The following is a 23,941-nucleotide window of genomic DNA, read 5'->3' as shown; positions in this document are numbered from 1 at the left end:
TACATCACATTATATTTATTTATAAATGCGCAAAATAAGTTTTGTTTGATCATTAAATTTTGAAATAAAGCATGTCATTTACTACGTATGTATGAAATATTTAATCTAAGTGCACAGGTAATAGGGAATCAGAACTGTGTAAATATAGGTTAATTTGGTCAAGGCTATTCGTAATGTTTATACATAAATTGGACTATTAGGAATAGCCTGTGGGCGCATTACAGGGTGTGTGGCATTGCGTGGGAGTTAATGGATTAAATACCATGGATAATGGGTTATTTGGGTTCATGGATTTTAAACATCAGTTTTGAATAATTGATTATTAGTGTAATTAACATTTTAGATGAAGATGAAAAAGTTTTTAATGCTGCAAAAGTGCAGTTACTTTAATTATTAATGTATTAATAAGTAGTTAATTACTGCAACAGTCTACTGGAAATTTGTCTTTCTTTTTATCTTGTATTAAGCGAATACAAGATAAAGAGAAAAACAATTGTTGCTCCACTTTAATGTTCCAGGCGCTCCACTTGTCTTTTGTTTTGTAATCTGAACATACGTAACCCGAAAAATAAGTTACACTTCGTTGGTAAACTAACTTGTTTCATTTTATTGATATAAAATACACAGACAGATAGACAATAAAAATCCAGACTCAGTTGAGTCCGGCGTTGCTCGCATTAACGTCACGTAATTGTATATTGAAATTATGTAACATTAATTAAATATACTCAAATAATATTTCTATTTGTTAAGTAAGTTGCTATAAATAATAAAAATGTATTTTTTATTTTTATTTTCGATAACTTTGAGTATCGAAGGTAGATGTAGCGTGTATTTCTCTATTCTATGTATTTCAATCTGAAGGAAGTATCAAAAACTTATTTATAATATTTAAATTCAAGAAGAAAATAACTAACGTATTTCAATTAGATCGTTGTACATAAAGCATTTCAGCATTGAATATTACGTATGTACTTAACGTACATAAAAAAGTTTTCAAATATTTCTAACCTGTTTGTACTGATATTTCCAGAGCTTTGACAAAATATAAATAAAAAAGGTGCGTTTTAAAAAAAAAACAAATTAAAATATTAAATGCATAATAAATGAGACTTACGTACATAAATTTCCATGAATGCTTCTACTTTACTATAGATCGGATAACCACACCGACATATTATACAATATTGATTAGCATTTTTATATTTAAAAATATGTTTTATGATCGTCAGTCCTTAAATTTAACTACTAACCTAAACTTTATTGCCTGAATGACAAATACAGAGTTCATAAGATTCTAATATTTAGATATGAATCTATTGAACTTTATTAAAAGAATCAATAATAATAATAAGTTGGATTGATGGACGTTCGATATTCAAATATTTTTGTTTAAAAACTTTTGGTATTTCATATTTCAAAAGATAAATAATACTAGATATTCTGAGACATATGAATTTAATAAAATAAAATTATCTTGTATGTACAAAAATATTTTTAAACGTAGTTTCCTTTTAAAATAAGAAGGAATCAATTGCAAACAGTTTTTATATATTTCTTAGATAAGTTTATTAATATTTTTACTTACTTACTTATTCAAATTCAGTTTATAAAAGAAAAAACAAAATACGTTACTTCTGATCCATGAAATATATGATCATGATTTGGATGTACAAAACCAAGAAACTTAATTTAAAATGATAATGATGATAAAGCCATTTGTTACTGAAGCTATACTTTCCAATATATGTATGAGACCGATTCGAGAAAAATATTTTAATAATAAACAGAGGAGTTCTATTAGTAACAAAAACTCTATCTAAATTATTTCGTATCTCAATTATAACTAATCAATGTAAATCGATCTATTATATATAAATTATTAATTAATTTTCAAGGCAAATATAATTCCTAGGAATTACGATAAAATCTTTACAAATAATAATTTCATTAAATTGAGTGAAATAATTATTCAGTCTATAAATATGTAACTTAATAATCCAATTAAGAAATAATTAAAATTGAAGAGTAGTGTCAAACTTAGACATGGGAAAGTGTGTTCGACACAGCCGGCCAACACGTGTGTCGTCTGGGGGGTGGTCACATGCACTCTGTAGGACGAACGTTTGGAGAAAGTGACACAATTTAAAACGTGTTAATTTTTTATTATTTTGTTTTAAGTACAATTTTTACATATATGCATATACAAAGAGTATCTGATAAATATATTTCATTATTATTAAGTAATATGATGTGTATCAAATAAAAATATAGATTTTTAAACAGTAGTGTAACTAAGACGTAAACGATTCATCGAAGGTAGGTGTTTTGACAATATTTTAATTTAAAGTAATTCAATCGATATTTTAATTTATATCATATAATATAATAGAAGGTATCGAAAAAAGCCCTATTGTGATGTTTTGGTTGTTTGAATAGAATTAGTTAATTAAAGTCGACATAATGGGACAACCCTACCTCAGTTTATCGACAATGCGCGCTAAATCACCCGCAGAGTGCATACGAGCAGGCGTGCGCTTTGACAAGCCGCTTTACGTTTTATGACAAAACATTGATGTCTTCCTGGCTCTTCCATTTCTCGACATTCCTATGCTACCAATGAAGCTTAATCTCTGAACGTCAACCTTCATAGCTATTCTGTTTTCCTGGTACTATCGTCAGAAAAAGTTTAAGATTTCTCGCAAAATGAGGGAAAGAAAGAATTGGGAAGAGAGTAAGTAGAGAGGAGAGACATTTATTTTATTAACCTAATGTATTTTCTTCTATGCAGGGTTTCCTGTTTTTCGTTGTTGTTCTAGGAAAATTATGGGCTTTGTCTGCTGTAATCAATGGTAGAAGATTTAGAATAATTCTTACATAAAAAGTTTAGGGATAAAACTAAAAAAATGTCTAGGTTAAAATACTTTATTTTCTAAAATAATTACATAAAACGAGTACGCTATTACACAACGATCAGCAAATTCTATAATTATAGGTCCTTGGAAAATGAAATATTGCCAAAATGATTATCGCTGCAGTTCACATAAAACAAACTTAGGTTAGTTTTCTGTTACAAAGTGTTTGTAATTAGAGGTTTAAGTTACGAGATAAGAAGAAAATAAGCCAGTGAATTTCCACTTATCGTCAATTCAAGTTGAAGCGTAACGATAACGATCTCTTTGTGCATGAATACCATAGAGTATAAAATATAAAAAAGACGTATTTCTTTATTATAAAAATATTTGTTGGAACTGTAAGACACATACGTAATTTTATTTTACTCTTTTATAAATAAAATAGCTTGACTTAAATCACTAAGTAGTCACGCGATGAAGTTAACGTACCCTGAACATCAAAGGCTGTCCCTTTATCGCTATGAACCACTTTATTGTAGCCTTTATATAGGGGATTACAAACAAAAAAATAATTTTCGCAGTCTGAGAAAAGGTCACGCAAAGGATGGTCTATAATATTATTTTTACGCTTTTGGTGTTGCGACTTGCGACGCCTCGGCGCATGACTCTACTATAATTATGATATCCTGGTAACATTTACAAGATGTATTACAAGGTCCTTTGTTCTAAAGCTGGAGAAGTTCTCCACAAAAAAAAAGTTGGTAACCTATTTTGAGTGTGCTTGATCAGTTGCTAAACATCGGTTGAAAACAGAAACATGTCTTTTATGTGGACGAATGAATTAACAGAAATGTTAATAGATTTATAGCGATATATAAAAATGTATGACGTATAAAAATAAAAATATTTCTTTTGTTTGACAGTGACGTTTTGCGTTTCGTTTGTAATAAAATATTTATAAGTAAGTGTGTGTTTTAAATTACTTTAACGTGCCTAGCAGCCAACGTTCATATAATAAGTATCGTAATATGGAAGTAGGTATAAAGTAAATAATAGAAAACTGCGATATATACACATTCAGATCCACAACCACGATTTTCAACAATGGATATTAGAAAAAATATGAAAGCTTCAAAAAGGAATATTTTTAATTTTGACCAATGACAAGAATACTAGTATTATAAATACATTAAATTAATCTCAAACGAACACACCTCGAAATAGATTGACTATATTTTGGGAACATGTTGAAACAAAAATAGTAGCCTTGAAATCAACCTATGCTCAAAGTGTGGTAGAGCATTAAATATCAAATATTTTATTTGAAGCTATCATTGGAAATTAAGATCATCTTCCATCACCACAACCAATCATCACTTTCACCACATCTAGAATACCCAGCACTCGTATCACAACAAATACATAACACGCCACTGAAACTAGAAATATAATATGCACCTTCGCCAAATTAGAATACATAAAGTAACAAATACTCACACACACACACATACACACACACACACACACAATAAGTAACACACGTAAAAAAAGGCCCGATAGAAGTAATATTTTTTATTTTTAAAATTCGTTTAACACACGTCAAGTATTCTATCTGTCGCTTAAAATTATGTTAAATAGTTGTGAGTGACCTAGTCTAAAATTATATTTTTAAGTAACTAAACCACTTTCGTTATATAATAAAATCCGGGATCCCTAATTTGAACGTCATTACCTATTTGATTATTTTTTTAAATAGTTTTGAAACCATATTTTGCGCAATCCCTTGTGTATGGTATTGGTTTTGGATTCACTACGAGTCGAAAATTGAAAAGGTATCAAATTTTAATTATTAGTAAACAAAAATGAATTGAACCGAAGGAAGTAACTTACCATTCCTAAACAATTGCAACTGTAGCAAATTTTAGTTCAGAAATATTAGAAGAACGCTAAAAACTCCCAATAGAAATAATATTTTTCATTTTTAATATTTGTTTTTCATTTAGACTTTGAACACAAAACTTGTATAGAGATTGGTACTTTTTTAATGCCAAAAATATGATATACGGAATTTGAGAGTACAGCACGTTACATGTTAAATCCTCATTTTAATTATTACTGAGAGTAAAAATTTGCAATTATTAATAGTAGTAGATATATGTATGTAGAATGAAAAAAAAAATCTATGAAGAAGTTAAACAAGGATACTATTACTAGTTTTAGTTGTATTTATAATATTAATTGTTATCCACGTTGTAGTTCAAATATAATTTTATGACCAAGTAAATTTAAGACTCATACGATACACAACTCTAGGAAGTCCAATAACACATAGAATTCTTTACGACACGTGACATCATGCAGTGAATACAATTTATGCAACTTTCCTTTGAAAGTCTGCTTGCGTTTAACTTGTCGGTACCATAATGCTTTCACAAATAGCGCTTGTTTATTTGTATACACGTGTATTTCAGAATATAATGACTCCCATTATTTTATCATGTATTCAGTATAGTGTATGTGGATACCCTTATAGGTCTAATTCACTTGCTTGTCTTAATTATAGAATCAAATACGGCTTCCTGTTATTTTTGTAATTGTACTTTAAATATTTTGATGTGAGAAGTACAAATTTTAAAATAGATCATATGAACCATTAAATATGTCTTATAACTTTACAAAATTATAAAACAATTTTTTAAGATATTTTAAAAGTTCAAAGATAAGTTTGCATCTCTGTTTTTCTATCGATTGCAAACTTTTGCACCCACCGTAGATGTTAACTTTCCCACTTAAACTTTACCGCGACGCGACTACATTGATTAATAGTCTATCTCTTTCACACTACGACAAGTCGTTTAGTTTCCTTCTCTGTAGTTCTGTTGGCCTGGTAATTGCCGGGCGTTGGAGCACCGCACGCCCGCACCGCGCTCACATGCGCAGTGCATGCATGTGCATGCATACAACAATCGTTTTGTGTGATACACACACACTTGCGCTTCTAATACCACTAGCTTCATTAGATTTTAACTCAATAGTCAATGTTGCGTATTTTTATTTAACGTACATAATTAAATTCTCAATATATTTAATATCGATTGATACGATGGCTTATTGCAGATTTGATAACAATTTTTTTCTTTAGTGTAAAAATTATATCAAGAAATACTTAATAAGACCCGTTATAAATTATCCCGTTTTTGTGGTTTGCTTAACATGCCAAAGTCAACCGCTTCTTAGTGACTAATTATGTTATTTAACAGTATCTAAACCACAGGATTACACGGGAGAAGAATTTCACAGATGATTCCTTCATAGATGAGACAAGATATATCCGATCATGCCATAATGCGTTATATTTAAAAAGTCATAACGGTATGCGTGCTAATGTCGATGAATTGCTTGCTAGTTGTGTTTTAATTATTATATGATGCCCTGGGAATATCATTGATTTTATATACAAATAAAATTATTTGTATATAAAAGTTTTTTGCATATAAAACATTTTCAAAATCATTTCTCTATCATAATTATGTCGTGAATGAAATTTTAAAGTACATCAATGTAAAAAAATACTACAATAATGATCACGTCGTCGCCTCTGAGTCATATCCTGGGAAACAGATTGACGGACACCTCGACAGACAACGACCGACCATTATATTATAAACTTTGTGACGAATGATCAACCAAAACAAGATACCCATTGTTCTAGCCTTGTACGTATTTCCGCTGTTTAACTAAAATAAATACAAACACAGTAGGAAATAATACGATAAATCTTCCACTTTGATAAAAACACAATTTAATAATAAATTATGCATAAACAATTATTTGTAAGCTATTTAAAATATTATTCATAGAAAACAAATCGTACCGAACATCTAGATTTTGCGTACCTATATTATGCAACTAAGCAAACTTTTAAAAGGGGCCAATCGTAAAAATTTTTTGGTCGTTTCCTTCGTATTTATAGTTCGCTATAACTCGAACGTGAATATTTCAAACTTTATGTTGCATCTGTCAAAACATTGATACCCAAACAGACACGTTGCGTAAACTTTGTAACTAAAGGGTTCAACATTTCACCTACATACTTGTAACTGAACCGTTCTAAGAGGTGTAATTGCTTCGAAAAACACGATGTTAGGACGTTAGACGCTGTTTGTCAAATTAGCGTTTCTGTCTCGAAACTGGTTGTAATTAAAAAGAAAATATTAGGAACAAAATTTACGAATTCATTCGTAAAACTAACGCAGCTGATTTGAATTTATTGAGCATTGGAAATTTAATCATACACGAGGTATGATATACCTAATTTAGATTAAGTATGTTCTTTCAACTATTGTACAATTTATCGCTAAATGCGTTGTTTGTTTTTATATGAACAGTCTTATATTCCATCGAATATTTAGGTGTACCAAGATATTTTTTTTATATAAAATAGTGATGTATGTATATTGTTATATGTATTAAATGTAATACAACCAGTAATATCGATGTCGACCGCGAGGTTATTTGTACTAAGTTTTCCTAATCGATAGCATAGTCATAAAAGTGGTTATTTCATTCAAACCAATTTTAATATGGTGTGCCTAACAAACTAAGCCGTTCTTCTTATAATATGAGAATGTAAAATTGAATCAAATCAAAATTCACATTATTCAAATTGACTTTTACAAGCACTTACGAATCGTCATTTTAAATTAAATAACATATTATGTATATTAATAAAATATCATTATAGTTATGTATTTGGCAACGCATATGAAGGACCGTAAAAAAAAAGTTAGCACTATCCTCTGCAAAAAGGTTTCAACAAATTTAAGTAGGTAGTAAGCGCGTGTAATATAAGGATGGCTATCGAATGCGATTACATGAATAAATACACATTGTCTTATGTATTAACGTGCTATATATTATGCTAACGACATTGACCGAATGATGAGCTATTGTTTAGTGTTGTTCGTGCCACGACAAAAATATTTTGGCAGTATTTGTTGCCAAAACTAATTTTGCATATTCTAAATAAGTTTAGAAGTTATGAGAGAATAGATGTACATGCGTACATCCATACACACAGGTCAAAATCATAACACTCCTTTATACTTTGCCGTAGTCGGGTAAGAAAATGTATTTTTGAACAGTTCTTTTTAATATTTGGATTTTTATCAAAGATACAATCAAATAAAAAATAATGACAATGTTTATACGTAAACAGCAGTGTTTATTAATAAATTGTCTCTCAAGATAGACGATGGTATTAAATAATATGAATGTCAAACATGTTTCGCCTTTTATGAGTCCTTTCGGGAGCATTTCACTTCCTTCCTTCGCGCATTGGTAATGGACACGGAAGACTTTGTACCCAAACTATTTTTGGTGCAATTAATTCCTTGCAACGTTTTAGCTATCGGTATGGATGCGCATACACATATATAATTCGTAAATGATTACTTTGGTTGCGCGCGTTCACGCATCTGGGGCGACGGGAAGCGCTGTAAAAACGTGTAAAAGAAATAATCGAAATTTATTTCATTGCAATCATTAAATATTTTTAAATGCAGACTTCCGTTTTGTACTCACTCAATAATGTAACGGTATTTCTATATTATTTAATAATATATTGTATTTCATGTGCGTTAAGCATTAATTTAAATATATACATAGATAGTAAAACAGATGCTTGCAGGCAGCATACAAATTACTTATTTAAAATAAAAATCTTCGTACTTAATAAAATACGAATTACTAAAAGTAAACAAAACAAAGTTTCATCATGGAAATTCTTCTTAATTTTAAAACAGATTTTGAAGAAAAATATTTTTTCCAAGAATATTTTATTTGTAACTATTTAGAGCAATCTCATTGCGTGAATATATTCGTTCGTGACCACGAACTGAGGCATTCATGTTCATTAGGCAAGAGCAAGGCCGATCCTGGACCGTATATATAAATCGACAATTCATCCTTTCAAAAAATATTCAAAGTATAATATAAATATTGTAAGTGATATAAATAAATAAGTTAGATAGTTTTTCATCAATTATACTTATATATATTTAAGCCGCAAAAATATATCTCATATGTAGACAAAAAATAAATTTCTAAAAATTCAAAAAGGTAACATATAGATAATTTAAAAACATGTTTTTGTTTAAAAAGAAATCGCAGAATAGTCGAATAAGGTACGTCGAGAATGTCAAATATCGGTAATATCAACATCGGTACCAGGATTACATAGACACGCGAAGCTTTCGTTAATATTTATCGACTATTCGATGCGAGCCGGTTTCCATAACAACATACGATTAATTAATTTATTGTTTATGTTATCGATATACACTACACGGATATCAGAATTATCAAAAGCTTCATAATTCTTGTTAAAGGTCTTAAAAATTTATGTACCGGCTTATGTTTATATATAGTGATGTACCAACATGCTTACGCCTGTTGAAGTATTTGTTTGTGCTTGAGTGCGGGATTTAATTTTGTAAATATAAGTACATGCTATAACAAGAAACATAGATTTATATTAACAAGGAGCAACCCTTTTGAAGTTAACTAACTGTTACTAAAAATAGCAAAATTGTGAAAAGATTTATAACCTAAAATGGTTAAACATTAAGACAGCGTCTTTCGTAGCTTCTAAAATGCATTCTGATGTTACAGTCACCTTAAATGGACTACAGATGTTACGAGTATATTATTAGGGCGACTATTCATTCATCATTATAAATAATTTACAAGTAAATATCGTAATTAATCGATTTTGGTTGAGTTAGGTTTTATTACATTCAAGGGAAAAGGCATCGTTGGTTTCCTTATTTAAAAGAACACAATATCAAATTTAGATAATAAACAAAAATATATATTAAAAATGTATATGGTTGAAGTACCTTTACAAACTATAAACTGGTTTTATAATTACAATAAATAATACTAGAAAAATATATCAATAGTTCCGTATGTTAGCAAATATATTATTTTTGTATAATAAGACACATTGATCTACAGTGAAGATGTTCCTTTATATATTTTCTATTGGATTTATTAAAGATCTTCCCGTTAAGATTGATGAGGCGGTTTCATCACAATACACGGTACGAGTACTTACACTGCAATCAAACGTCTTATATTTATGTTTATATTTAGTGTAAAAAGATGAACACGAGTTGATAATCGTGGGATAATATTAACGCGTAGAGTCCACTTCAAAATGAAAATGAAGAATTATGATTGTATAAAATGCATTTTAAAGTAAAAAAATTCGTTGTTTAAAATTCTTGTTAACTGTTTGTTCAATGAGTAACTACATTTTTTTTTAATCTAAATCTCGTAGAAATCTCTAAAGCAATATGTATTTATACAAAATCACGATGAAGATTTTATATTTATGGAAGGTTTTCTAATGTTATATACCTAAAGTGTAATGGTAAACGATTCAGCAGACCAAGCGATCAGTCCTTTGTCACACCCAATTTTAACAGTACTTGGAAAAAGAACTAAATATATTTAATACAACGGACTTTGCTGATATAAAATTTAATTTGTGACGATTGTTCTGAAAATATTTATGTTTGATTTCTTTGACACGTATAGTTTATAGAAAATAAAGTTTATCTCTACATTTAACAAGATAAAACATATCTTTTAAATTTTTATATAATATTTTTACATGAAATATGTTGCAGAGCATGTCTTCGGTAATTTAATGTACTATAATTTAATCATTATTACGATATTAATTTTAAAATATACGTGCACAGTTAAAAAGCAATTCAACTTTTATTGGGTTATTATCGGTATAATGGTAAAGCGGTTTTCGATCGATACTAAGCTTGTAAAACGTTTTAAAAATATAATAAGACTTTTATTCTCTGATTTAAAAGGGTTTTTCTATCGAATAATTCTCAGTAGCATCAGGAATTTAAAGCTGACAGTATTGACACGTGCAAAGTGCGTGACACTGTTAGTTCCGCGTCTGAACTCTTTTCGGTCGTGTTAGATTTCCATCCGATTATAAGAATGAAGAATAGAGTACACTCAGTACTTACATTCAGTTTGCGCACATATTTCTGCATTTCTTTATTATGTCTAGCGGAGTTGGCTTGTACCTTGAGAATGCCAGCTGTATCCGAAATCGGTCTGGGCATCAACATATAGAAGGAATTTGCTTGTAAAATAAATAAATATCTATTTAGAGCGTTTATTTATTTGATGTTTATTATTTTATTAAGGTCCAAGGCCATTCATATCATACAGAAACTTGTTTCTATTAAACTTACACATATGCTACATTATAATGTCAAGTTATACGAATTATAAAGTGCTAAATGCAATCTGTTTAGTACATTTAAACTCACTAGAATGAGAGCATAACGTTGTTAAAGACACATTCGGAGTTGTTACGTATTTATTATACGTATGTCTATGCGCATTAAGAGCGACGTGCATAAATATTTCTTAATTTATTGTAAACAAATAAATTATACTACACTACTAAACAGGTACGAATTGACCTATTTAATTGTTTATTTAAAGATAGTACATTGCCATTATGTATTGTACATTATATAAATAGTAATCGATGTGAATTTATGTCGATTTGGTAAGCCAAGACGCATTTATATAAGGCTTCTAGCGATGGCTGAGAAACTTTTTTTTAATATTTATGGACACCCGATATACATAAAAGCTTAAGGGACTTTTTGCTATATCAGATTATTTTACTTTACTAGGTAATAGTATAGTTAGTAAATGAATTATTACCTAATTTATTTATTAAGTTGACGAAAACTCACTAGCACTTATATTTAAACCTGCAATCTTAAGTTAATTCATAGTGTTCCTATTAGGCGATCTCGGCTCGAAAATTCCGAAATCCATTTCAATATCTTGAATGATCGTCTTTTAATAATTATCATTAAATGTTATATAATACCTGTACACATTCGATGAAAAACGAAAATAAATTGAAACACATTTGTAATGTTCTGAAAGGTCATTGACCTATTATTATTGCATTACAATATTGAAAGGAAAGTAGATTTGATTTCAAAATATAGTTAGTATTATTAACTTTTAGGAAAATAGTCAACCCTGGAAAGATGCCTCTATCATGACGCATACCACGTAATCCTATTACATCATTGTTCTCCAAAACTAAGCATATGTAACGCTGTATTTTAGCGACCTTGTTTGTCTAGAATCTTGATCTACTTATAAAAGCCACTTGTTATTAACAATATGATAATAATTAACACTCGTGCACGAAAACGTAAAACTGTATTTATTGTTAGCGATATGTTTTAGTAAATGTTCGAGATTATGGCAACACTGCTAGAAATATAAAATAAAATATAGAAAAAATAAAACAGAAAATGATCTGGATCTGTGTCAAAGGTCAAATTAATTGTCCATGATAACTCCTTTATTATTATTTGAAGACTTCGTGTATATATATAAGCAGTCTTAATTATCAACTATCAATCTCACGAAAGGTTTAACATTAAATATGAATTATTTTATATAACGTTAAAATACACACACATATTGTTGAAAATACTAATAATTTACATTGATTTTATTTATGTTTTACCAAATTTATTTTCGTAATCTCTATACTTATTGGGTTATGGATGCATCTGTTAACAGTATGAACGTGATGGATTTGTTTATTTTCTTATAGTTTTATTAAAATAGGGTGCTCCTTTGCGAGCGGCCGAGCGAAGACAATAAAAAAAAATATAGAGTGCAACCCACTTTATTAGTTTTAGGCGCCATTTTATGACTCATGAAATATTGAAACAGAAATTTGATTTAGAGCTTTATTTTTTATTTATATTCATGCATATAAACTTGCAAGCTAATAATGATAAGTGATGGTCAGTGGTCACTACCGTCTATAGACATCGGTACTAAGTAATATTATCCAACCCTTTTATCGCTAGCTATTTTTTAAATAAAGAATGTACCAATAACTAAAATACTTATATAAAAATGACAAAAAACTTTTTTGAATGGAACTTATGAAACTACATTTATTTATTAATCTGTATTTTATCGACTGCACGTGAATGCAACGTCTACCATTACAACGTTTTTTTAGTTTGCAGCGTAAATAGATATCTGGGTCAAATTTCTTAAAATATGAATGCTCGTTGCGTGTATGTTTGTTTATCTGTTTCATATTACCCCTAAAAGGTGACCTATTTGATGGTAATATTATTATAAATCTCTACCTAACAGTTTCCAGCATTAGCCTAATTCTTAAGTTATTATTATTTTATAATGAATAGAGAATAACTAAATAGAGAATGGAAGATTACCTATCCAAATAGACAAAGGCAGATTCTACATTTTTGTTACCGCCTAAGTTATCGAATTAGGTATTATTTTATATTTTTTCTGTAATACTTTATGTTGTGGTGAACGTTATGATTTATTGTATATCTGATTAAAACAATAACAAAAGAGTACGTCCGTCTATTTGTTACCAGTCCACAGCTAAACCATTGAACTGGTAGTAATTAAATTTGACATACATGTAGTCTGGTACCTGGATTAGAACACAGGCGTATACATTTGGAATGGACGCGAGAAATCATTTGAAGCGGACGGATTACGAGAAACAGTACTAGTTAGTTTGAAGTATATAATTAGTGTAAAATATAGGCGATATAACGAAAACAATAAATTATTTAAATTTAGTATCATTTAGTACTTGTGATTAGGTCTCAAACATGGCGTGTAGATTTAATAGGTCTTCCTTGATCTCCACGGGAGTCTGTTACATGTTGAAATGATAATAATGATTAACATAAGCATAAAAAGTTATAATTGAATTGATCTTATGCTTCAAAAAGCATGAGAGACCGGAAGACAATGCATCACATAACATGTGGTGGACAAATTAACGAGAACTAAACCTATTTAGTATTTAGATCATCTAAGATCCGAGGGGGGATAATAATTTTAGCGTGAAGCGTACGTCGTATCTTATGTTTTAGTCATGTCTTGAAAAAAATAAGTATACTTAAGTATTTGAATATAACTTCCCGTTGATAAACGTACATTCAACGTTCGAATATTTTTTGTGAAATATATAAATAATTATTCTTATATATTATAAATTTAATTTTTTTAATTGGAGCTTTTATTCTGTGTACAGATTATTTCGCCAATGTCACGTGAGATTATATATATTTTTATTATACGAGGTAATCGATTGTCATACCTTATTTGAAGTTTTGTTTGTCGCCTCTCTTAATTTGTTTTGACAGTACCCACAATTTTATTTTTTTAATAAAATATTTATTTCTTATTCTTTTTCAACACAATTGTTTATACTTTTGTGTGCTCACTTAAACTGTTATAAATTTTGTGTTCTCAGTAACAGAATGTAATTCGTATGAGAATAAAGATCTTTTAATCAGAGAAGAAAACTACAAACATTTTTTTTTGTTTTAAGAAGAACATATATTAGCTATCTTGTCATATTTCAATATTAAAAAAAGGTTTTACTTTACAATAATATAACATACGTAACGTCCTTCTTAATATCCGACCGCTAGTCAAAGACTTTTTTTTCTTTCAAAGACTTTTAAATGGTGTAACCATGCTATGGGCTCGTGGGTGATTGCATTGATGCAGAGTTCCATACGACACATGTAGGTTTCAAAACGATGACTTTCTTCACTTCACTGTTTTTAATATAAATCTTTTATCCAAATTAGAGTCTAAGTAGGTATACTCTTTTACAAAAAGAAGTTACTCTAAAAATAATTTCAATATAAAATGCATATTCTTTTTAATATTTTTTCTTTTTTTAATAATGGTATATACATATAAAAAGTAAAATCTTATTGGAAGTCAATCTGTCTAAGCTCAAGTATATCTCGAGATCGAGGAAATAAACGTCAAAGGAAACCGCAGTCGATCAATCGCGTTACAAAATATCCGAAGATTCCAACTACCAAATTCATTTTTGACTTTTTGTACGTCTCTCCTATCTTAATGATCTGTGACGCGCCATACCCCGACAGACGCCTGCACGCCGTGACGTACTTTTAAATATACCGACGTATCTACAAATTTTATTGAATAATCATATTATTTATCGTACATTGAGCCCTTTGATGAGCTGCACTTTTATTATCTGTTTTGAAATGTTCATTGAAAATTGAACATTACTTTTCAGTCGCTTGCTTTTAGCTGAAGCTCCCACGGTCCGTTATTACAAGTCTTATAAAAGACGGAAATAAATTACAAATAGATATGAAATTATTAATTGAGTCCATCAACTCTTAAGGCTATGGTTAACAGTTAACGTAAATGTAAGATTAATCATGTGAACACTGGAGGAAGAAGTATAATTTGATCATTATTCTTTTTTGAAGACCATAGCTAACAGAGATCTCACATCCATCTTGCGCAATTCAAGTGCAGTATTATGTAATCTGAATTAGATGTTAGATTATATTCTTTGCATTGATGCATTTGCAATGCGAAATTATTTTGATAAATGAAAAATACATAGAATTGCTGTTGGATTAAAGAATCATGGGATCTCTTAAAATATATACTTATTTAATTATATGTTATAACTCTTTTGTTTTTGATCTTTGATCGTGTCTGTTTTTTTTTTTAAATCTACGCGATATATTTTTATTCTTGGTACTCGCACAGAATTAGATGCTCCAGTTCTAAATGTACAGCGTAAATATAAACAATTGTTGCTTTTAAAGTGCAAATAATAATATTCAAAAGAAAAATGTTTCCATGAGCATTGGCATTGGCAGTTTTGGCTGATGAATAGAATTTAAAACTCGCTTTAAAAACATATTTAAAAACATATACCTACACCAAGTATTCACACCAGGTTCTTCGAAATAAAAAGCTTAAAATAATAAAAAACACGTAAAATCTTAAACGGTACCGTATTCTTAAATTAAAAGAAAATCTAAACGAAAATCCTAAATCTCTAAATTCCCACGGGAACGTAATTGTACGGAACATTCCCGACACGAGTCCGACTCGAACTGGACTATTTTTAAACTTTCATTAGTTGTGATCATAAATAATAAAGATAAGCCAATTAAAACGAACGCTTCTATCTTCCATCTTACACCACAGCCGTTATACACCGGGGGCTCATTGCCGGCACCAATCGAATTTACAGCCTAGACTTTTGTTACTAACTCAACATAACTATTGTTATACCCATAAATGTTTTATCATATCATAAATGTTTAAGCGCCTTACATCCATAACAATTAGTACTTTTGAGATCTTATTTTCTTCACAGAATTACTCTTATATATATAGATATTTATTTTGAGGTCATAAAACTCAACTACGTATCCGTTTATCAATTTATTCGTATTATATTTTAGAGCAAGGATAGTGTCTTCCTGATTTGATTTTGGTGACCAATCTACAGGTAAGTGAATGGTTCGTCCACACACACAACACGACCGGATAAAGTTTATGCGCAGAAACAAAAAAAATTACGTACGTTTCGAGTTATGGGATTGGAAACACAATTGACTTTCAGAATACGAGTTGCTTCTATGAATATCGATTGAAAAATCAAATTTCACCTAACTTGTTTATTAACCGTATCGATTTTAAATCAAGGACCTCAGGATCTATGACGCCATTTAACTCGCTCGATGGGTGAATTAAAAAAAGTAGCCTATGGCCTTCCTTGGTAATCAAACTATCTCCAAACGAAATTTCATGTAAATCGGTCCAGCGGCTTAAGTCTGAAGAGGTAACAGACAGACTTACTTTCGCATTTATAATATAACAATATTCGTGTTATAGATATAGAAGAAATACTACAACTACAATTGATTACAAAATCTCTTTCTACTTTTAACTAGCAACAAGACAATTAAAAAAAAAACAACATTTCTATTGTCATTAAAATTATTATTTAACATTCTATAACAATAATAGAGCTCTGAGGCAACAAAGCTTATCATTAACCTCTATAAGAAACCGCCCCCTTAAATTGGCCGTCTCGGAAGGGATTCTCAGAAAATTTCTCTAATTAAATTACTAAGATAAATACTCTTTAAGATAAGGACGAGGGATTGGGTTGTGTTTTTTATAATAGACCCGATAACGTTTTACCTTGACGACATAAATAAAAAAAAATTATATATAAGCAGTTTATTCTAAATATTGAATTTAATGTCATTATTACTATACTAACAAACGGATGGACGTTTTTTTATAATTGAAAAACAAATACTAAACCAATATGCGTAAAACTTATATAAGAACATGCAACGCCTCGGAGGAGGTTTTGGTATCAAATAATATTATATAAACAGTTCGCTTTACAATGTCACATGTTTTTGTTACAAGCGTGATTATCATGTATTTTATAAATCATATAATATACTGGCTGTTACCCGCTCGCTTCTGTTTTTGTTTTAGAAATTACATACAATGCTTTGATTCCTGAAACTCACACTAGGATTCCCTGTGACGTGACCAGGCTCATTCGTTTCGTTGTTAGTTCTAGTATTAATTAATACGCTTCGCTTATATATATAGATAATTAATACAAAATTAATGATTAAAATGTTTGCTATTATATATAGCCTATCATTTGCGCAATCACATGTTCTTACTATATACCAATTTCTATAAAGATCATTTCAACCGTTCTTGAGTTATAGCGGGACAAACAGACAGACAGACAAAAATTTCAAAAATGGTAAAACTGATGTCAGTGCCTCATAAAACGAAAAATGATGACGAAATTCGACAAAAAAAATTAGTGTACAGACAGACTCTACAGTTTTATATATTAGTATAGGTATAAACGTAGATGTATTTTATACGTATTATAGAACTGTACGTGTACAAAAAATAATCAATCTTTTAACGAATCAATTGGGTAAAGCTGAAGAGTGCATCGATGCTTTCCCTAAATATTCGTAAAATATTTTGTAAGTGCTCTATAATTTATCTTTACACAGATCTTTAGAGTCTTATTTTTATAGTATATGGTATGGCTTGATAAAATCTATTAGTTAGGATACTGCTATTCATATCGTATAAAAACACACACTTCTGATACTGAGGAATTCTTAAATTGCTTTCTAACTTTTTAAATTTTAATTTTTTTAATAGTTAATTACTTATTAATTCTTTATTAAGATTATTTAATAAGTGGTAAGTAATTATAATGTATGTAATAACATAAATATGTGTCTACGATATAAAATCTATATGATTTACAACCAAAAACGCAAAAGACCTTTTGTCCTTCGTCGGCTTAGATCGTTTTTGGCGTGTCTGATCAAAAGAAAGATCCCGCTATTCGGGATACGTATAAAATAAAACTTTAGGGTATTGTCTTAGAATTTATTTTTCCAAATGATTAATATTACTCTCAATCAAACGGGATATTTGGTCCGTGAATGGGATTTTAATGTTCCGAATAATTTCGGGACATTAAAATCCCGAAATAAAAATAAATATAAAAATAATTCATCAATAAACATTTTCTTATCATACCATTTTATAAGGTATTTAAAAATATATTTGAATATAATTTTCAAATATCTAAATATATTCGATACAGCACTTTTTAAAGTGAGATTTTGTATCTAAAACTATTAAAAATAATGAAATTAAGAAAGCTTCTAAAAAAAGAAGCATTAATTTTTTTTTATCGACACGTGTTCGTTAATCGAGCAACGAAATTTCTATGTCTAATGGGCTATAATCGTTATTAGTCGAAATATTGATAAAATTAGGTATTGTTGCACAACTCTAAAAGGTATTCCAAGGGTCAGTCGTAGTGAACCTTCGAGTGATAGATAAAATACATGTGTTTCATAATGGCCATTGCAAGACAGAATCATTGTCAATTAAGATATTGGCATAAGAGCCAAGAGAAGCCAGCGTGGCGAACGCGTGACGCTTATTTGAAGGTCGCGGGTTCATATCCGGGCAAGCTGCATTGAGTTAACATTTGCTTAATTTGTGTTTACGTTTTGTGCTCGGTGGTACAGGAAAATATGCTGAGTGTAGCGTGGTGGTCGGTGAAATAAGATCCAATTTTCCTTTTAAAAGGAAAGGAGGTGTTTGCTTAGCCATGGGAAAATAAGTTGCTTTTAGTTCACTTTTAATCTATATTTGATTAAGCATATTTTTTATGTAGAACTTCTATCCGCCTTTATTAATTGTTTATAACTGTAGAGTTATATGTTTGTCCAGTGTATTAAAACACTACTCTACCTAGTAGTTCGATTTGAAAAAAAATCTCACATTATATAGGCTTTTTATTGAGATAGGTTAGGTTACTTTGGTGCTATGAGCTAAACAGCAACCTTAAATAAACACAATCAAATCTAGCAAACAGTAGGCATGTACGTGAAGCTAGAAATGGGAAGGACACGGTGATATTATTATCGTCTGTAAATCAGGTTTAAGGGTACGTATATATTTCTAATCTCGCGACACATTTCTTAGCAATATATCTAATAAGACTCGCTTCGTTAAGTTACATTCTTACAGCATTTGTGTTCTCTTCTACGTATAAATTCGGTGCCTTCAAGAAAGATAAATATACTCATAGCAGATCTAATTATTGCTCTCCACCAGATACGACTTTCGTTCAACTTATCTTGAATTGAGAAATATAACCTTTTAACGCAGTCCAAGCACACATAGTTTTTAATAAAAAAAGCTATTTTTTTCGTAATATCTGTTCAGTTAAATACTTTTTCATTGTGTTTCGCTTTTCGTAACCAGAACACTATTATAACCAATAAAGAATATATTTTATGTGTATTCCCAGAACAAAAGAACGAAACACGTGTTTCACTTGCAGAATTCCGTAAGACGCTCAAAGCTTTTTCTTACATAAACAAACATATAACCTGCCTTACGTAAACGGTATCTGGAAGTAGGTCATAAGGTATATTCTGCTTAGCTTCATGTCTAGAATGTTGAAATTGAATATATTCAGATATATCTTATAAGCTACGATTGTATTTGAACTACGTATATCGAATTGGATTAATTTTATTGATGTCCGGTAGCTGATAGGATGCGTTCCTGAAAGGTCCGTGATCGAACAGACGATTTGCGAATACGAATACTACGAGATCAATACTCATAGAATATTAATCTCGTTTATAATCATTAAAAACTATATAATTTAGTCGTTTACAATAAATGTTATAATCGCAAAAATAATTTAAAATAAATAGAATATTGATATTTTTTTTATAAAATTATGAGTAAGAAAATAAAATCGAACAGATTCATCAACTAGTTAAAGAATAGTAAGAAGTTATTCTCATATCGACGAATATATCGATTGTCAAGGCATTTCTATGAAAAATTGTTAATATGTTTTTTCACAATATCTGTTTAACAGCACTCAAGACACTACTTCGCCCACGTTCGAATGAATCTTCGCCACTTGATAGTTGCTTATACAAACCTCGTTTGCGCGCTAAATTGTTAACTAGATCGGAAGTTTGCTTATAGATTTGTTTATCATCTATCTTAGGAATTTGTGCAGCATATTAAATACACTCCGAGCCGGTAAAATGTTGTTAAGCATAATTTCAAAAATAACTTTAGCAAGTTTTGTTTTAAATGTAAACCATATTAAAATAATCAAATACATAGTATAGGATAAATAAAATTCTTCTACTTAACGAAGTTCTGCATTATAATAATTATTATATATGACTTATAAATAAACTTGTTTTTAGATTTAATGTTCGGAGTTCTAACGAATAAGGTTTTATTTGATTATCAAGCGATAAGTTTTATCAAGCGCTTGGATATGACGTAATACCTCTCTTACCCCAAGTACCAGGCGAACATAAGTAACACGAAGTTAATTCAAAAAGCTGAGCGAGCTCTATCTCCGTGGGAATATTAGTACACCTCTCCCGACGTGTCTCTACGACTTTTTAATCATAAGTAACGTACTCATTTAAAGTTAATTGCATAACACAAAAATCTCAGATGAAGAATACATTTTGTATAAAAAATAAGCCATTAATCAAAGCTAACCAGTTTTGACAGGCCGCCACGAGCCAGAAAAGGACAGATAATATGAAAGGGATAGTGCTGCATTCCTTCGGGACTAGTTCGTCGGGCATTCCAACGAAAGGGAGACTTTTTAACCCTCTTATTAAAATTTTGTGAATCGTATTAATTATTATAATAAGATATCTCGGCGTGATATATTGCTAACAGCTCATAAAGTGAAAGACCATTTTATTTTTATTTTGTTAACATATATATCACCCGCAGAAGACTTTATATATTTATATGTTGCGGCTTTAATCGCTGCTAAAACTAGACCTGAAAGTTGAAAAAATTGGTATTTTTTTAAAATTCCCGACTTACTTTTCAAACTTTTGCAGTTACATCAATGTTGTATGAACATGCACAGTTAAGTAAACATGACCGCGCGGAGACGTTTTTGAGTTCACATTGAGTCAAACGCACCCAGAGCATACAACGATGAACCTTGTATATAGATATTAACTTATTTGTACATATATATTTATCGCAAAGCTATTTATCTTAAAATAAAAAAACTTAAAAAGCGTTAAAAAACGTAAAAAGGTTTTTTTTTCGTGTACATTAAAGAAAATTTTTGGTACATACTCTATAGCTATGTTCAAACATTTACTTCACTTTTCATTTTGAATATTGTTTTTTTTAAAAAAACAGGGTCCAAATGAACCGCTATGAACACATGACGTTAAGATGTTCTGGAGCTAAGTGTAGTACTTGACCACATTTTGAATTATTCAATTGTTGAATGTAAAATTTACAAAATACGTAACACTTAGTATTAGTTTTCTGTGAATAATTTTATGTGTACTATATATAAATATACAAATTACGTTATAAAACAACAATGTTAATTAATCGTACAATATTTAATGACCCTTTTTATTCGAACGAGAATCAAGGATGGTTGATGGAGTAATTAATTTAAGTAGGTATTACCTTAAGTTACAGTATTAACATGGGCCACTTCTAATTAAACATAATATTATGAATATATTAAAAGTTACTTAGAAATGATTGCATATATATGTATATAATATTGACCATAATTAGGACAATAATCAAAATCAAATATACGTTATTCAGGTAGGCTTTTACAAGCACTTTTAAATAGTTATTTTACAGAACTATCTTAAATGTAAATCCACCACAGGTTCGGAATGAAAATTCTACCGAGAAGAACTAGCAAGGAACTCTGAAGTTACTCTTTTCTATTTGAAAGAAAATATTATGTCAATAAAATACAATTTTTATGCATGAACGTCAACAAGAACTAGCTGCACACATATCTATACTTATATTAAAAATGCGAAAATAACTGTTGTACTTTCAAGGCCAAAACACTGGACCAAATTTGATGAAATTGTATTTGTTTAGTTAAAACTATTTTTATTGCTATTAACTTGTCAAAATTTTAGAAGGAGGTTCATTGCATTGATTTATTTTTATTTTAGAATTTATATTTTAAAAAATATTCTTCATCTGTCAAAATTTAAAAATGTTATTTTAATATATAATTTTATGTCATAAAACTGACATCGTTTTCTTTATTAATTTTCACAAAAATATTAACATTGAATAAAGAATTCTAAAAATATTAACAGTATTGAATCGTATGAAGCAAGCTTGAACTCCAAGAAACGACATAGGCTACTTTTATTATATCTAACACCTGACAGCCAAACCTTAAACTGCGAGTGAAGCCAGGCGACAACTAGTTATCTAAATAACGCACGAAGATTAAAACATTGGCTGAGTGTTGTTGTGTGTTGCGTTCTTTTGTTAATATTATTAATGATAATTATAAAGTATATTAAATACAATAAATACAGTCAAAATACATAAAGAATTAACAGACTTTTTAAATATTATTGTCGATAAGTTCATTGTTTATCTTTTCCTTAAGTTTGATTTAATTAATAATTAACTAATAACCAACTAGTTAGTTCACGCGACGTCGTCGTTATGATCAGATGAAAATAATAATATTTCAGGCAATATTTTCCATACGAAATATGTGCGTAATTTTAAAGTGGCTTTATCGTCGAACAGTAACGGAATGTATTTGAATACACAAAAGTAATGCGGTGCGGAAGTGAGAGAATGAAGTGTTAATTTTGCATTTTATCAAGCATTGCAAGGGCACGGAGGAATTTATTGGAATCAGAAAATACTCAAACAGAAACGGAAATAGAGCAATGTGCAGTTAGACGATAACTTTCAATACGTTTTGAAGTTATAAAAAAGTTTGTATCTTTTGGATATTATTCTTTTTTATCAATATAAAACATTAACATTCCGATAAGATTTATTATTGATAATATTTGATATGATTAGATATTAATTTCTGAATTATTTTACGCAATCCAGATTGATTCATAATTTGTCAATATTACATTGTACCTATGTATTATAACGTCAATAAAACTAAGCATGGTTATGATTAGTTAAGTTTTATCATTTGTAAATATTTAATTAATTTATACTGATGCATTTTTTTTAAATTTCCTTTTAGTTGTTATAAATATTTATAAAAAAATAATATTTTTATGAGCAAAAAATTATCTTCGTTATCAATATTCAACTTAAATAGATATGTAAATTTAATATGTGTCACACGATACTTCAATCTGCATAGTAGTAGTAGGCATATAAATAGAGTCATTCGAAGTGTACTAATGGCCGAGTGGAATTGTTCATCTAATGGCCGTATTTCGCGGTCGGTTGGTTCGTCCCCATTGCCTCACAATAGCTTTAGATGAGGCGTGTGCTCGATCGGACACAGTTGTATACTTTTGTCTAATTTGAATCACATTCAACGAAATCAAGGTAACTGTGAATGAGTTTCGTAAAAATAATTGTAATTACATTTATGATGGGTTAATTTAATTAACGTCGACGTATAACAAGGTTTTTTTTCTTATTTTTAAACAGAACTAAACTATTTCGTAGCAAAATTAGCTCTTCTTTTAAGTTATTAGTTAATTTGTTTGAATAAAACTTGTTTTGTG

At 29.5% G+C, this 23,941-nt stretch overlaps 1 protein-coding gene across 6 annotated transcripts in view; it reads left to right on the top strand.

Moving 5' to 3' along the window:
* Positions 1-23,941, top strand: part of LOC113397040 (papilin) — an 86,020-nt gene that overhangs the window by 5,529 nt on the left and 56,550 nt on the right. The window lies entirely within an intron of this gene.

The sequence above is a fragment of the Vanessa tameamea genome, chromosome 19 (assembly GCF_037043105.1).
Source record: "Vanessa tameamea isolate UH-Manoa-2023 chromosome 19, ilVanTame1 primary haplotype, whole genome shotgun sequence".
Classification (NCBI taxonomy): Eukaryota; Metazoa; Arthropoda; class Insecta; order Lepidoptera; family Nymphalidae; genus Vanessa; species Vanessa tameamea.
The sequence above is the reverse complement of the archived record's forward strand: the minus strand, read 5'-3'. Positions and strand labels throughout refer to the sequence as shown.